The sequence below is a fragment of the Petaurus breviceps genome, unplaced genomic scaffold, assembly GCF_028583685.1.
Source record: "Petaurus breviceps papuanus isolate PSGF00001 unplaced genomic scaffold, PetGlider_PUasm1.0 181, whole genome shotgun sequence".
Lineage (NCBI taxonomy): Eukaryota > Metazoa > Chordata > Mammalia > Diprotodontia > Petauridae > Petaurus > Petaurus breviceps.
In genome coordinates, this window is record NW_027185784.1 from 1,335,199 (window position 1) to 1,350,682 (window position 15,484).

Genomic DNA, 15,484 nt, shown 5'->3' on the forward strand with positions numbered 1-15,484 from the left:
AAAAGGATCATTCAGACCCAAATATGTATGTTATTGGTTTGCCTTCTCGAATAAAATCCAGAAAGCATGTGTGGTGTGAATATAAATATAAATGAATCAATGAATAAACATCTGTTTTCCATACAGTAATTTCCTGAAGACCTCTTTCACATCTTTGCTCTTTCAAGCTGTAAATGAAAGGGAATTATGTGATCTAATCAACCAATACTTTGTTTTTGGATTACTACTGTCTCACTTTTGTATTTGTATCTTTATCTATAACAAATGCACATCATTCGGAATGTAGCAGGTGCTCAATAAATGTTTTCTGTTTGACTAAAAAAAATTCAAATAAATAAATGTATTAAGGCTCTTCTATGTACAAAGCATGTTAGAGACTTGGGATAGAGATACAAAAATTAGGTAGCCCTTACCATCAAGGACCTTATGTTACTTTTAAAAATTCACTTTTTAAATCTTTATGTATTTAATTTTCTAAATTATATTTATTTATTTCTAAATATATTTCTTTCCCTCTTACATTGTTGTTTCCTATAATAAAAATAGGGTTAAAAAGCTATTCAGCAAAGATTAAGCAATACAGTAACTGAATCTAGCAACATATGAAATTTCCTACATCCTATACCTCTGCAAAGAGGAAAGAGGACCATTGTTGTTATTTCTTCTTTGGGGCTAAACTTGGTCATTGTAATAATACAATGTTGTGGTGTTTTTATGTCTGTTTTTATTGTTCTTTACGCTTATACTATTGTTCATATATATATACATATATATATATATATATATATATATATATTCTTTTCCTGATTTTGCTTCCTTTATTTAGCTTCAGTTTATATGCTTTCCCATGCTTCTGTAGACTCTCCCTGCTCATCACTTATTACAAATCAATAATATCCCATTACATATAAATTCTGCAATTGGTTTATCCATTCCCCAGGTGGTGGTTATCTACTTTGTTTCCAGTTCTTTGCTACAAATGTAGAGATTTCATCCTGGGAAAGTAACAAAAATACTAGCAATAAATTATATATTGTGCAAGTACTAAATACAGTGGGTAACTAAAACCAGGTGAAGAATAACCAGCATTTAATTTTAAGAAAATAAATGTGACTATGTCAAGATGAAATTCCTAAATTTTTCTTCTCTTTTGCTACTTAATAGTGAAACGTCTATGTCCTCTAGCATTCCTCTTGAGTACAGGCCTTGGTATATGGAGCATTTCTCATGTGACTAACTTATAGACAGGCATGGACAAGAGAGGTGAACTATGGGTATAGCTATTGGTAGGTTGGTAGTAATATCTTGGGAGGTGATTACTTATATCGATAATGAAACCACAGGTCCATTTGAACATTTTGATATTTCTTCCCCATTATATACATGAGGTATCATGCAGTGTGTATGTATCTGTGTATGTGTTAACATATCAGTAATATATACTTTGAAATATACCTTGTGTGTTATTGAAAGGCAACATTTTACAATTCAGATGATAACTTCACACAATTTATATACTGTGGGGAAATTGCATTATTAGTCTTTATTGTGTAATATTGTTAATCAAAATTAATAACTTTCAAATAGCTTTATTTAAATAGTTAATTGAAAAGGGTACATAGTACCCAAAAAGAGATGGAAGCCACAGTTTTACCTCATCATTTTTAACCTTTATTTTAACATAACTTTTGGAGGAACAGTCTCCGAAAATATCAACTTACTTAAAGACCTTTCTAAGGTTCCTTTAAAGATTTGTGTTTACTAATTTGAAGATAGTTATTCTGTTTTACCTGCTTAAGAAGTTTTGAGGGTTTATACTTAGCTACAACAAAATAGTCCATTTAAATATATTTCTGCTTGCAAGAGTCAGAGAAGTTAAACTTTTTTTTTACTTCATATTTTCACAGCAAGGTAAAATAATTGGTACTTTTATTCATTAAATATAAAAAATAAAATTAGCATTAAAAAGAAGAGTCAAGAGATGAAGCTTTTTAGAAAATTGGGAATTTAATGATATCCAAGGGCACTTGAGTTTATTTCTCATAACTATTTTGTTTTCCTAAGGAATCCCTGATGATGCATTCATAAGTTTCTTGCATTACATTGGTTTTTAAAACTGTGGGGTGCAAGAGAGCAAAAATCTAAGAAAGTAAGAAATACTTAAATAAAGTAAATTAAAAATATTTATCCTTTATAAATAAAAATGTCTGGTTATAATTATGCATGGTTTCAGATCTCCATAGAGAATTAATATATTTGCCCCAGTGATTTAGGCAATGAGCTTTTGTCTGAAATATGGGAAGCCCAATTTTGAATTCAGTTTTATTTGCCATAACTATCCAGATAAGTGCCTCAATAGTTTTTATGTTTTATAAAATTTGCATATTTAACATTCTAGCATAAGAGGTAGACTGGGATGGCACTGGGTAGGGCCTTATGGAAAATTCTATGACTCGTTACCAATTCTAAATTTTGTTCTAAAAGTGCTGTCTACTAACATTATAACTGATAGGGAAAGGAGAGTTTGGGAGAATAGAAACAATAGAAGACTGCTTTGGGATGACCTTTCTCTTCATCTCCGCATGCAAGTATAGATATTTTATTAAATGTATTTTCTTGAAATTGGTATGTTTCCTTCTTTGTAAGAAAAGAGGGAGTAGGAATGGTTAGGAGGCACAGTGAATAGAGCACCAGCCCTGGAGTCAGGCGGACCTCAGTTCAAATCTAGCCTCAGACACTTAACATTTATTAGCCATGTGACCTTGGGCAAGTCACTTAACCCCAATTGCCCTGCCTCCCCCCAAAAAAGAGAGAGTTGACAGAGATGTCACTTTGAATTGAAAAGTTCTATGATAATGTGATACTTTCACACTCACCATTTTAAAATATAAATTATTATATTTTTAATAAAGCTATTTTTAAAATGGTATTTAAAAATTTCTACATGGAGAGACTGACTTGTCAGTTCTCTTGGAGAAATTGATTGACTAAACCAGTAAAAATAATAATCAAATCAAGAAATACTTCATATATTCATTTGGATAAGTGATCTCAACAAAAGGGACATTCCTTCTGTCAATCTATATTGCAACTCACATACATCTTCTATTCTAGCTCTCTAGGAATAGTATACTGGACCTGGAGTCAGGAAGACCTGAGTTCAAATCCAGTCTCAGACACTTAATTGCTATATGACATTGGGCAAGTCAACTTGACCTTGATATACTTCACTTTCCTCATCTGTAAAATGGGGGTAAATATATCAACTACCTTTCAGGAGAGTGGTGAAGATCACATGACATAATATGTGTAAGTACTTAGCACAATGCCTGGCACTATAGGTGCTGTATGAATGTTAGCTATTATTAACCATTATACTTCTAGTCAGTTTTCTCAACATAAGTTCGACTAAATTACATTAATATACTTTGATGACTAAATTTCAATATAATTGAATCTTTTCTGATCCTATATATTTTACTGAGAAAGGGAACATAAACTTCACTTGACTGGAAAAGGGGTCCATAATGGAAATAAGATAAGAAACTTATGCTCTAGTTTTTCAAATATTTTTTTTAGAAAGTAGTGCATCATTCTGGGTGTCAGTCTCTTACACTGCTGACTACCTGACAGGATCCTATCCTTTTCTTAATCAAATATGTCTTGAACGATACACATTTGTTGTTTCAATTGTGAAAATCACAATTAATAGTACACTATAGACTACTTATGCCAACATTCTGTGTTCTTTGCATTTTCATTGGATTTTCATATTGTCTTGCCCCAAATGGGGTATATAAGTAATAATATGATGCATGCTTTCACTGACATAACTCAGCAAACACAGATTTCATACTTTCTACCATGTCTTTTTATTTAGTGTGACAACTATTCATATTCTACTATGAAACTTTCAGGAAAGATGTACCTAATGTACCAAAGCCTTACATTTGTTCTTTGTTCTGAGAGTTATATTAGAGTATAATGATTCCTTTTTCTTGACTTCTGTAAGTTTATGTGCTCTCTTTGTATTTCTTTTAATTTGCCTAATACATTCTAGCTTATATTATAAATCTTTATGTGCTTCTCTCATCCCCCCCATTAAATCACAAAATCCTAAGGGCAGTGACTCTAATTTAACATTCTATATACCACTTAGCTTAGCCACCAGTAAATCAATTTATTTTAAAAATTTGTTTATTTTTAGTTTTCAACATTCATTTCTACAAGATTTTGAGTTACAAATTTTCTCCCTTTCTTTCCCCTACTCTCATCCCAAAATAGCGAGCCTACTGAGTACCCCTTACCCCAATCTGCTCTCTCTTATATCCTCCCCCATGCCTCCTCTAACTTTCTAGTAGGGCAAGATGGATTTCTATAGCCCAGTGCCTGTATATGTTATTTCCCAGTTACTTGTAAAAAACAAAACAAAACAATTTTTTAAACATTTGTTTTTAAAACTTTGATTTCCAGATTTTTTCCCTTCTTCCCTCCTCACCCACCCCCCACTGGGAAGATAAACATTTCAATATAAGTTGTACAATGTTTCCAGCGTGTGTGTGTGTGTGTGTGTGTGTGTGTGTATAGTGAATGACTAACTATATATTCCTCCATGCTGTCCTGCTCCCCACTTATTCTATTTTCTCCTTTGACCCTGTCCCTTTTCAAAAGTGTGTGTTCTAACTACGTCTTACATCCCCTTCCCCCCCACTTTCCTGTATAGGGTAAGATACCCAATTGAGTGTGTATGATATTCCTTCCTTAAGCCAAATTCAATCAGCATAAGGTCCCCCCCACCCCCCGACCTTAGGTATTTCATTAAGCTTAAATCTTCCTGTTCGACTAGGTTTGCACAGGAGAAGGTCAGTGGCCCTACAGGCTAGGTCCTTCAGATTTCATAGTGTATCATTGGCTCTGGCTCTACCCTGGGGTTACCTGCATGCTCCAGGTACAGGCTGTTATAGGGATATTGTTTTGGAGCCACAGGCTGATATGAGGGGTACATCTCTCCTAACCAAAATGTGAATATCATGAAGCCGAGGAAGCGAAAGAAATGTTTACACGTGCTGTTCCAAGAAAAAGGTGTGAAGGACGTATCCACACGATTTCCAGTGTACACATCAAAGTCAAAGTGCATCGGTTCACCCCAATTTAGCCTCAATTCTGAATGGTCCCAGTCATACCATGGGTCTCATTCATGCTGAGAGTGGTCCAAAAGCTTGGGATATTCACCATGCCCAAAGCTGTCGTCCAAGGAGGACTCCTAGTCCTCCACCCGTATATTGTAGTTCTCCGTGGCGCCGGTGCACTTCTCAGTTGTATGGGGGTATGGTCCGGGGAGCATGTCCTTGGCAAGGCCCAAGGCTGCCCAGGCCCCCAGAGGGGTCACCTGGTGGGCCACATTTCCCCAGCCATGGAGGCCGCCATCGAAAGCTTCTTCAACATGCACCCACACAGGCGCAGGTCGAGAGAAAGGCTGACCCATTCCCTTTCACCTTCCTGCTCTTCCCCTCCATTGTAACAGGTTCTCTTGTCTCTTTTATATGAGATGATTTACCCTATTTAATCTGTCCTTCTCTCGTTATATTCCTTTCTCACCTCTTAAATTTATTTTTTAGATATCATCCCTTCCTATTCAACTGATCATGGGCCCTCTATGTATATATGTACACATGCATATACACTCACACATGTATTCATATGCACATATATGCCCTATATAAACATATATGTATACATATATGTGCATACATGCACACATATATACACATTTACATTCCCTTCAACTGTCCTCATACTGAGAAATGTCTCATCAGTTACAATTATAGTTTTTTTTTTCCATGTAGGAAAGTAAATAGTTCACCTTTGATAAGCTCCTTATGATTTCTTTTCCCTGTTTACCTTCTCATACTTCTCTTGCTTCTTCAATTTGAAAGTCGAATTTTCTGTTCAGCTCTGATTTTTTCAACAAGAATGCTAGAAAGTTCTCTATTTCATTGAATGACCACATTTTCTCCTGAAACATGATACTCAGTTTTGCTGGGTAGGTGATTCTTGGTTTTAATACCAGCTCCTTTGATCCCTGGAATATAATATTCCAAACCCTTCAATCCCTCAATGTAGAAGCTTCCAGATCCTGTTTTATCCTGATTGTGTTTCCACAATATTCAAACTGTTTTTTCCTGACTGCTAATAATATTTTCTCCTTGATCTGAGAACTCTGGAATTTGGCTGTAATATACCTAGGAGCTTTCTTTTGGGGGTCTTTTTCAAGGGGTGATCAGTGAATTCTTTCAATTTCTATTTTGCCCTCTGGTTCTAGAACATCAGGGCAATTTTCCTTGAGAAATGCTTGAAAGATTATTTCTAGGCTCTTTTTTTGATCATGGCTTTCAGGTACTCCAATAATTTTTAATCTCTCCTGGATCTGTTTTCCAGGTAAGTGTTTTTTTTTTTCCAATGAGATTTTGCATGTTGCCTTCTATTTTGTCATTTATTTGGATCTGTTTTATAGTATCTTGATTTCTGATAATCTCATTAGCTTCCATTTGCTCCAATCTAATTTTGGAAGAATTATTCTATTCAGTGAGTTTTTGAAATTCCTTTTGCATCTGGGCAATTCGAGTTTTTAAGGTATTCTCCTCATTGGAGAATTGGGCCTCTTTTGCCATTTGAGTTAGTCTACTTTTTAAGGTGTTATTTTCTTCAATATTTTTTGGGTCTCCTTTAGCAGGCTGTTGACTTGGTTTTCATGATTTTCTTGCATCATTCTCATTTCTCTTCTCATTTTTCCTCTACTTCTCTTACTTGATTTTCAAAATCCTTCTTGAGATCCTCCATGGCCTACAACCAATTCATATTTTTCTTGGAAGCTTTTGACGCAGGAGTTTTGCCTTTGTTGACTTCTTCTGGTTCCATGTTTTGATCCTTTTTGTCCCCAAAAAAGTTTTCTATGGTCTGATTGTGCTTCCTTTGCTTGTTCACCTTGCCAGCCAATTACTTGACTTTTGAGCACTTTGCCACAGTAGAACTCTGCTTCCAGAGTGGAGAGCTTTGTCCCAAATTGCTGCTGTTTTCACAAATGTTTTCAGAGGTCTGAGGAGAGCACACCCCCTCTACAGACATCCCAAGCTCAGGCACACTGCCACATGCCCCAGGACCACAACCCAAGGCTGTGATCCATATCCAAGTAGGTCAAAGCAAGAGTGATTACCCTCTGTATGGTTGCTTGGTCCCCCTGTGATCTGCAGCCCAGGAGCTCCAGAGACAGCCACATGGCAGCAGCTGCAGCCTCTGCACCTCCATTACCTTTTGCCCCAGGGGCAGGGGCCAGACTGTGCCCTTCTGTCACCCAGTTTCAACAGGGTCCCCCACTGACCTTTTACTTTCTCTTTGGTGTTTATGGGTTGAGAAGTCTGAAAACTGCCACACCTGCTGGTGGGTGATTCACTCTCCTGAACTCTGCTCTGGCCATTCTGGGTAGCTGGTCATAGTCACCACAGGCTCAGCACAGCTCATGCAGGACTGTGCTTGGCTCCCATCTGGTTGTGATTGATCCTTCTTGTTGGCCTGCCAGGCTGGCTTCAGCAGGATATTTTTTTTCTCTCTGTCACTTGGTGGGTTTTATAGCTCTACAATTTGTTTAGAGTCATATTTTATAGGTATTGGAAGTGGTTGTGGTAGGAGCTCACAGAATTTCCTGCTTCTGCTCAACCTTCTTGTCTCTGCCTCTTTCCATTGTGCACTGCACTAAGCAGTATACAGATATAAAAAGAAGCAACAGATAGTCCCTGGACTCAAGGAGCTTACAAACTAAGGAAGGAGGCAACATGCAAACCAGTGCATACAAAGAAAGCGATATGCAGGATAAGTGGGAAATATGAGGGAATATTCTGTTGCTATCATTAAAAGGGGTTGCAGTAGACTTCCTGTAAAATAGGAAGTATGAGTTGGGACTTTAACACCAATGTGATATTCATAGTGCCAATGGCAGCTATGAATATGCTTGTGCATTTGTGAATCACAAAATGTATCAGACTCTCCACATTTAGGATAGAACTAAAGCATTTATTCAGTTACCAGAAAGCCAATTCCCCAAACCAGAAAGTCAAATTCATCACAGTAACCTTGAAGTTGGTACATATAACCAACGAAGCAAACACCAATATTGGGAAGCCTTCCCAAACCTTCCCTCTGTCAGGCTTTCAAAACAAAATACACTCCCTTAAGCACAAAATGCCCCTCTTTCACTAATGGTAGCTCCTCAGCCTCAGCCTTTCACTAATGGTAGCTACTCAGCCTCCAAGCTGCTTGCTCCCAGCAGTTCTGGCTGGCTGTCAGCTTACACTCAGCTTTTTATCCTAGTCATTAGCTGCTCCCTGTCCCACCCCTTCCTGTTGTACCAGCAAGTTATTCCCACTGTGGGATTCACAAGTTCTGTTACTTAACAAAGGCTTGATATAATCAAGGGCAAGGCTCAACTTGAAACAAGGTGCTAAGTTCTTGTTTGCCATTACAAGGAGCAAGGAAGATCTTCAAATCCCCATTACCATAATATTCTGCCCCAAGATCTTTCATTTCCCTTACATAGGTCAATGAGAGTTTAGGGGTGACTGGTGACAAACAGAAGTTTCCAGCAATATAACAGGGATAGCACACTATAAACACAGAAAAGAATATTTTAGGGTGGGGCTTGAGCACAAGCTCTCCATCATTGCCCCTTGAACAAATGGGATCCCAAAATCTTAGTGCAAGGGGCGAAGGTCTCTTCTCAGTTGTTTTCAGTTCTGCTCTCTCCAGCTTGAACCTCTCTTTATATATGGTCATTAGCTCCTCCCCTTACTGTTGCATCAGCAACAGGAGTTCACAAGTTCTAGGTTTCACAAGTTCTAGGTTTCACAAGTTGTGGGATTCACAAGTTTTGCTCCTCCACAAAGACTTGATACAATCATGGGCAAGGCTTAAAAGAAATTTGAACTGAAACAAGGTGTCAATTAACTAGCTGAAACAAGGCATTAAGTACTTCTTTGCTTGCCATTACAGACCTAAAGACAATCATTGTGATAAGTAGTGAGAGAAGAGGAGGACCTTACATATAGTTGGCAGTCAGTAAATGAATTAAAAACGAATAAACGAATGTTGATTTAAAAGTATCTTCTCTAATACAACATGCATGCTTGATTTACCTTTATAGCCTTCATCTATTTATACTATAACTATCTTAACCTTTATTTCTCTTCACAAAGATGGGTTAAGCTGGTTATATGTATATCTGACTATGGTAAAGAATGCTAAAATGTACTGTGAGGAACATGATAAATCATGTGGGATAATGGAGGACAAAATTCAAGTGTCCCCCTATTGGTACCTGACCTCAGGGCAGATGTGAGAGCATATGTATGAAGGATTGGCACCTTTGGTACTAGCTAACTCAAAAAAAGTGGTTCTTCAAAAGAGATTATCTTTGTATGGTAGTAGTCAGGGACAGAAAGTAATAATGCTTATATGAATTTGCAAATTACTAAACTGGTTTATGAGAGCTTGAACAGGCACACTTGAAGTAAATACATTCTACTTCCACCATCACTAATGAATGATTCATAAACACTTAATATATAGAGTCCTCATAGTCATACACCAACTACTTGTTATTTTCGTGATTAGAGAGTGTATTTTAGGAATATTTTAAAAGATTTTTTTTCTTTCTGTTATGCTTTTATTACTCATAAAAATACTTGTAGAAGAAAGTTCTGAGGACAGAAAATAAATATTCATTTTACAAAGTTAAGGCAGCTAAATGTTTTTAATTGGGGGAATAATAAGTTAAAAACATCATTTATTAGCATAAGAATAAGTGAATATACTAAATTATTAACACTCCCCTAAAATGTTTTGTGTTTAAATCTATGTAGTAAGGGTAGATGAGTATTTAAAGATATTTGTTAAGATATAAAAATTATTTTCAAATCATTAACACCTACTATAAGCTTAGTACTGTGGTTTAAGTACTGCAGAGATTTTTTGTTGTTTTTTTTTAATAAAGACATAGCATCATCCCCCAGTTGAAGAGTTTATTATTTTGCTATATTTTCAAGGTTAACATTGATGAGTACATGGAAAGAAAAGAATGAATCATGGAAATAGTAGAATTAATCAGGATCTACATATAGCCACTAAGAACAAACCATATCAAAACAGATTCATTTATATGTTGACTATTAATATGGTGTATGTATATCAAGATTGTATTGTAAACATGGTAAACTTGATAAAGTTTGGTTGACCTGATAAAGTCAGCTTGATAATACACTTGATAAAGTCTTTTATAAACTTTATGGGAAATATTAAGAAATATGGAGATGTTGAAAAATAAAGTTTTGGTTAACTTTCAGTATAACCTCTTTCTGAATATTGGATAGTACCAAATTTGAATGAATTCCTTCATGAGGAAATGAGATCCTTTGAAGATCTGCTGTAGATTTTAAATGAACCAATGCCAGATTAAAGACAGTTCTTCCTAAGAGCTCACCAAATAAATCAAACATCCATCTGTTTTACTCAGAGTTTTTAATGGTGACTGAAAGTAAAATGTTGATGATGTGTTTATTAAATTTGTCAATGATGCAAATATAAGAAAGAAAAATAGTATACTGGATGACAAAATCGGGATTTGAAATGATCCCTGTCTAGATTGATAGGATAAATCTATTTAATGAAATTTGGTACTGATAAATGTAAAGTTCCATACTTGAGTTCAAATATCACCTATGTAAATATAGGACAGAATGAGGCTAACAAAATGAAAACAACACAAATTCAACTGTGATGAGATTTCCAAGAAAGATAATCCAACCTCTGAATTAATAATACGTTCCTAAAATGAGGGAAGTAATGCTGCCACTGTACTCTGCATATCTGTATTTCCATATCTGGAACACCTAGCTAATTTTTGAGCATGATATATTCAGAAAGTCATTGACAAAATCTGTTTTGTCCAGAAGAAAACAAAAACAGAGATAGTAGGGTTTCCAATTACCATTCTGTATGAGAATATATTCAAGGAATTGTGGACTATTTGGCCTACAGCATGGAAAATATATAGGTGAATATAATAGTTCCTTTAAATTTACTCTGTAGAACTACAGAAATGAGAACTAGGGGAATGGGTGGAAGATACAAGGAGACAAATTTTGGCTCAATGAAAGAATATTCTAGTTATTTGACTGACTGAAACTAAAATTGCTTCATTCATTAGTTAATGAGTTCCAGTGAAGAATTTTTCAAGTAAGGCTAGATGATCATTGATCCCCCCATATTAGAGAACATTCCTGTATCCAATAGTGAATTATATCTGATGACCTTTATTTTCCCTTCCAATTTCAATATTTTTTTTATAATTACCTAAAATGAACTGGAAAATAATATGAGAGAATTATATAGTCCAGTGCTAAACTATGTCCTATGTGTGCTTAAGGATTTTAGAGCATGGAGTAATCATTGTGAGTTATGAATTTCATTGCTTCATTGGAGAAGTGATGATTGCTATAAGGCTTGAAGGAAGCTTGAAAAAAGGAAGGGGAATGCCATTCCAGAGGGGAATAACTAAATAGGAAAGTGAGTATGAGAATTTGTAAGGATAGTAAGTGGACTAAATGGACTAGGACCAAAAATGGGTATTGAGTAGGTTTTATAAATAAGATTGGATGACTCCTGAATCCTTAACCGAGAATTTGTAGGGATTATTAACAGTTTATATTTCTGCTATATTATTATATACACCAGATAAGTTTATTTGGTAACATTTTAAGTGAAGAGTTGATCTCAAATACACAAATATAGTGTGAAGAATTTTCCATTTGGAATGAAAGATTGTTTCTAATTTGATATTAATTTGACTGGAGTAATACCCATGATGTTCAGAATTGACTCCTTTTTTTAGAATGTGATTTATAAATATGTGCATATGCACATGTAAATAGATATGTATAATCATAGTTATCATGCAATTTTTAGTTTCCACTGTCAACTAGCATTCTAGGCACTGTTGTATGGAATTTTATAAGCACATCAACATACTTGTTTTATGAGCTACTTTGCTCCTGACTTACTAATATCAACTAAAGTGTGCATTTATTATGTAGAAAAGGTCCTGGCTATCATAACCCATTTCCACCCCCCCCCCAACAAAAAGCTTTCCTTTCAGCTAAAATTAAAAAGGAGCAGAAGGACGGCTTATGGCCCCAAAACAGATATGCATTAGTTAAAAATATGAAACACAGACTACACCTCCTACTCAGAAAAGTACCAGACATGATGAAATATATAGGAACAGACCTTCCTGTAAAGAGAACACAGCTGTTTAGGATTCCAGTGAAATGCATAGAAGATAACCTCCAAATGGTACAGGGGGCAGCAAAAACAACAAAAAAAAGGTAGAATAAAGAGAACAGCTATACAACACTTTTGTTATGTAAGAAGCAAAAAATATCTTTCAGCAGACAAAATTATGTTGGGTGATATAGGGTCAGGAGTGGGAAAAGGCATCGTTTATATTCTTCAAGAGATGACATTATCCAAAAGTTATACATTTCTTCCTCATCTGTGCAGTGGCTATTCTTGGTTGGGAAACTAACTTCAGAATCTTCACCATGAGCTTCAAAGCCTTCCATGAGCCTGTTCAAGCCACTGTGCTCTTTCTAGATCCAGTTGGAATGATTTAGGGTATTGTTATTTGTTTGCTTATTTCCTATCACACCAAACTCTGCTTATCTTAATATTCTATTAATATGTACTTTGTGATTAAGGATGTTTTTCTTATTTTAAGCTTGTCTTCTAGTAAGCCATTCCTTTGTTTGGGATGGGAGGACAAAGGTAACATGAAATGTTTGTTATATCATGAGTACATAGAGGTAAACAAAAAATAAAATAAGGCAGGCCCAGGTAGCCATTGACTATCTCTTACTACAGCTTGGAGTGTGAGGCTTTATTATCTTAAATTGAATAGTTGATAAACTTTTAAAAGGGGTGAGGGTAGGTGTTATATGATACTTTTAATGATCAGGACAGTGGGAAAAAGAGAACTGTAGCCTGTACTAAAGCCTAAGCAGAAGGGTAGGTATCCCATATATATATTGTTAATAGTATTATTTTAAAATAATAAATAACAGTACATAATTAAATGTTCAAGTATGCTATATTTCAGAGCTTACTGATTGGAAAAAAGAGGTAAAGTATAGGCATTATTCAGGACCTATGAGCCCATAGGGTCACATACTACTGGTCTGAAATATCCTTGAGTACAAAAGGCTATCATTTTTCTTTACATCCCAAATACCACCTAGCGTGCTGCCTGGAATAGAATTAAGGAATACAAAATACATGTGTGTGTATGTGTAGATAGATAAATAGATACATAGATATAGAGATATAGATATATACATACACATATACATATATACATACATACATATATACATATATATGTTCATTTAATTTTCCCATGTGTAGTAGAAGGCACATTTCCAAAAACAGTTGTTTCTGATTCATTCCATGGTTTGCCCATTTGTTAGTCCCCAATATGGTGCCCAACATTGGTTTGACCTCTTTGGTTAGCATTTACCCCACCTCCAGTCACCTAGGGCCTTTTGCTGTTGTATCATTTTTGCCTCCACCCCACATACTAATTCCATTAATTAGTATTATGTAAATATATATAAAAATAAATATAAAATATCCAACCCTCCCCTCTCATATAAATGTTAATGTCATCTCAAGGAAAAATGGTGACTGATGGAATTTTATCTGACATAAATACATATGCATTTTTAAATGAGAATTACACAAATTCATATTCATATAATTTGAACAAGAAAACATGAAGAAGGCTCTAACATGTTGGGTTGACTTACCTGTAGTAAACTTATGGGATGACATTGGACAACAATTGGATTTTCAAGTATATGGAAAAATGAAAATATAATTAACCTTAATGATAATAATAGTGATGGTATAAATAATCACAATAATAATAGCTAACATTTATATGGTGCTTTAAAGTTTACATAGTGTTTTATACATATGATATCATTTTATTCTCACAACAGACTTGGGCATTAGGGGTTACGATTTTGCTCATTTTATAGATGAGGAAACTGAAGAAGAGGTTGAATGACTTCCCAGGGTCAGCTATTATCTAGGCTTTTCTGAGTCCAGGTCTAGTGTTCTATCCATTACCACCTATTCCTCTACAGAGAAAATATCCATGCTGATGACACTACAAACCAATTGACTTCAATACATTCAAATGGGAATTGTGAGAGTCTAATGAAATGCATGCAAAATACTCAGCAAAATTTAAAGCTCTACATAAATTCAGCTATCATCATCATCACTGCAATTAAGCAATCCTTGAGTATACTTTGAGTATTCTTTTAGCTACTTTTTAGTCTTTTGGCATTATAAAATTCATCACGGGGGCATGGATATCTTAATTAAACTATTACCTTCATCCTGTAATACTTAATGCTATTCTAAGCACTGAAATGTAATTGAATGAATCCTATTTGGTATATCTACATTATATGGTATATATATTTCATCCTTGCTACCTCTATTTAATGGATATTTATCACTGCATTATATCTACATATAAAATCTCACAGATTTGGCAGGCATAATCGATATTGCCATTTTATGATGCAGCAGAGTACTTTATCAGTATCTATAAAATGACTTAAAAATGAAGGCTCTTTCTGCATTCTTAAAATTCAGATGTCTTAGAGTTTGTCATTCAAGAAACAAGTCATCTCTTTTTCTAATTGAATGAAGACAATTCATTTTAATGATTTTTTATTAAATTTCAGAATTCCATGCAATATAATGTTAAAGTTGCAAATTTAAATGTTCATATGTCAGAAAAATGAAAATTTGGGGTTTTCATAGCAGCATTAATTTCCCTACATTGCTTATGTCTTGTAATAAAATGTGCATTTAAAACACTAACCAGCAATCCAAAAATTATATATAATCAAAGTTGGACAAGTTAATGTTGCTAAGAGGATCTTAACTTTCATATTTTCTGATTTGTTTTCAAATTTACAGCTTTAACATTGTGTTAATGGAGGTTCTCTGCATTTAATTTTCTAATCTTTATAAAAGAGGAATGAAATAGTAACAGAGATTGAAAAATTGATAAGAGCTGAACTAATATTATGAAACTCCAGGGATATAATTATGCAGTTTGAAAATATGATCTGCAAACTTCAAGTCAGAATTCCCTTATATCTACCTCTTTGTATTACATCTTTTTTCCTTTCATTTTTAATGATTACTCCAGGAGAAATTTCGAGCTTAAGACAGCATTTTTAGAAGACATGTTGCAGATCAAAACTAAAGTCAAGCAAACATCCATAATAAGAAATGATCAATTAGAAAGTCAGTTATCAGTTTATTAGGATGTATACAAGTGTATACAATTATACACACA

General features: G+C 34.8%; 1 pseudogene; it reads right to left on the minus strand.

Annotated features, from left to right (window-relative positions):
- Positions 1 to 4,881: 4,881 nt before the first annotated feature.
- Positions 4,882 to 5,577, minus strand: LOC138160415 (NADH dehydrogenase [ubiquinone] 1 beta subcomplex subunit 8, mitochondrial pseudogene; annotated as a pseudogene).
- Between the last annotated feature and the right edge of the window lie 9,907 nt (positions 5,578 to 15,484).